We start from the raw sequence: 2,976 nt of genomic DNA, 5'->3' as shown, positions 1-2,976 counted from the left end.
CAATCATTTGTTTTTTCGTTTACCCAAACCTGGGTGGGTTTGTTCAGGGGACATTTCAGTGGGGAAAACTGCTGCTTGCACAGATAGTAAACCGTGAACCGTGACCTTCCGAAGTAACTACCTGACTTAATAGTCCCAATCATGTGTAAGGGGAAAAGTGCATTAGGCTCACATTAAGAAAAACTACCTAATTTTGAATAAGTAGCTCTGCACTTCTCTTTTTTTTCTTTTTTGTTTTTAATTATTGTTAGAAAAGTATCATAACTAACAGCTACAGTAACAAAAGGTTCAACAGCAAGTAAGGGGGGGGGAAAAAATATGTTCCACAAACCACTACAACCTACAGCAATGATTTGTACTACCTATTTTCCAGACTACCTATATATCTTGCTCCGCCTACCTATCTTCGAAAGTATACTGTATTTTAGTAGTCAAAAGAAGATAACATTACTAATGTGAATCGCAAAATGCTTTTAGATATCTAAGTGTAGTCGTTCGAAAAGCACGCATCAATAGCTTTGGTATAGAATTTGGTACCGAAAAGGCTGAATATATTTAAATTTAAAATAATATATTTATTCCAAAGCAATTATAAATGAAAACCATATGCTGCAATATATCTTTGTTGTTGATTCTTTACTATTCCGAGTGAGGAAGCAAACACACGCCAATATTGTACAAAGCGGTTTAATATCTCCCGTTGGCTTCTACCTTCGGCTGCCTCTGCTAAAGGCCATTTTCTTATCCTAGGCTGATCTTACTTAATATAGCTGAAAGTGTTCTTTGAAAAGTGAATTTAAATGACCATGTAACCACCTTTAGAAAAACTCTGTCTGTCCTGATTATCCGAACGTGTTAATATGTAATACCGTGAATTTTACTACAATAGCAGATACTGTATATTTGAACGATTATTTTTTTTTTTGTCATTTATATTCTTCTTGGAGCTCATTTGTAAGATCATGTCATAAATTGGGAAGTATTTAATTAATTTGGAAACTTTGTAGCATGATGTATTGTTAAGAACTCTGTATAAATCCGTCTTGAAGGTTTGGCTAAAGTTTATTCAAAAATTGTATGTTACAATGTGTTTCGATGTGTTCGTTGTGAACATTTGGATATGCCGTGTGAGTATTGGAAGTGGAAAAAAAAAAATGTCTGTGAACTCTCTTTGGAAATGATACCGTGTTCAAGTATCTCCCACGATAAATGTGTTTTATGTTACACTAAAAATAAATATGCTTGTTGACAAGGAATTGTGTTTCTTTATTAAGGAAACAGTTCGAAGGAAGCATCAAAAAATAATTTACACAGACAAATAAAGAAATTAGACCATATCAATCTTTTTTTTTTTTCCGTAATCAGAAGGAAAAAAAAAATCCAAGGTGATGAATTGATAGGAATCCGTCAATTTCTTTATCTCGACTTTGTGATTTTTTTTTTTTTCTCCCTCTAGCGCAGTTGATTAATAAAGCGGAAAGCCTTCTTTATGGGAGGGCTTCCTTCCACCGTGTTCCCGTGTCCTCTTGCAATCATAACCCCAGTCCAGGCGGCCGGCGATCAAGCCGAAATCGCACGCAGTGAAATAATATTTTGTAATGCACAGAAAGTGCGATGCGAAACTTCCAAGTGTAAACGATCTGGTCGGGTATGCGGGCGGTTTGTGCGGGCGGCTTTCGGCGGGCGGGGGGCACCAGGCTGGCATCAAAAAGGGGAAAAAATGGCTCCGCTTCAGAAAAATGTATCATTTTTGCCAGGTACCACGTAATGTCAAGGAGATCTAATATTTTCAATCTTTTTAAAAAAATAGTAATAATAAAAAATAAATAAGCGCGCTCGAAAAGTCCCTTTATTCACCCGGGTAATTAGAGGAAGAACCAGAGCATCATTTGCGCAGAAGTTCCCTTTTTCTACTGCGCTCCGTTCCTGGTCAGCGTACTAATTGTAATTTTAATAAAATTAGTACAAACTCCAGGTCTTTTAAAAAACTCCAGGGCTGCCTCTGTGGTAAGATGGCGCCTCTCTAAGACCTGCCTCTTCTTAGTGATGAGGAAAAGGCCATAAATCCGTTGTTGTTTATGAAAATTTACAACTTTGCAATACAACTTTATGAGTTGTTCGGTTTTTCCATTGGTCGTTGTCGGTCATGTGGATGGTAACCGTGAACATGAACTTTTTTATAATTTCCCTTGCGAGAATAGAGCCGCATTCTTTTGCTGAGCTCTGTCCTGCTTCGGATCTCTCTGGCTTTCAATCCCCATTTCATTTGTTCTTTGTAAGGCAATATTGAACAAAGTGTGCGGAGGTTCGGCATAAGCAGCCGTCTAGAACACAGATCCGGGATGGCAATTTCCAGTTCCCCCGCTGGAAGGTGTGGCATATTGGATTCAAAGCACTGGCGTGGCAGATTTTCAACTTGCAACCTGGCTAATTTCCTGCTTCTTCTGGCACCAAAAGGAGGGCGATTCGTCTCCTGTGCAGCCAAAGCGACAGCTGTCAAAGTCGCAGGGGCTCCTGTGAGCCAGAACCTAAAAGGTGAGAAATGTATATGACACTACCGTAAGCAGGGAAACATGGTTTAATACGTTTAAATATTAGACATGTGCAATTAAACCAAATGGAAATGCTACCGGCCAAAATTAGAGGTGGCTGCAGCTCAGTTGATTTCGACTTAACCAGTGCATGCAAAAATATGCCTAAATAAAATGTCTACTTTCTATTATTTAGCAAGGAAGCCGTGGATTTTTTTTTTTTCTCCCCGAAGTTTATTTCTCTTTGCATTTGCCAGGGGGTTGCTGTGACGTTCAGGTAATTTTCTAAGAATTCAGGTTTACAGCATCAATCCGAGGGGATTTTTTTTTTCCAGCACGAGAGGAAAAAAAAAAATTAAAACCCTCAAATATTTTTTTTTAATTGTTTCGCGGCATTAACTTAAAGTTCATTTGCAGCAGCTGAAATTTAAATGTAATTTATTTT

Source organism: Cariama cristata, unplaced genomic scaffold (genome assembly GCF_000690535.1).
Source record: "Cariama cristata isolate BGI_N322 unplaced genomic scaffold, ASM69053v1 scaffold6184, whole genome shotgun sequence".
NCBI classification, from domain to species: Eukaryota; Metazoa; Chordata; class Aves; order Cariamiformes; family Cariamidae; genus Cariama; species Cariama cristata.
Note: the sequence above shows the minus strand (reverse complement) of the source record.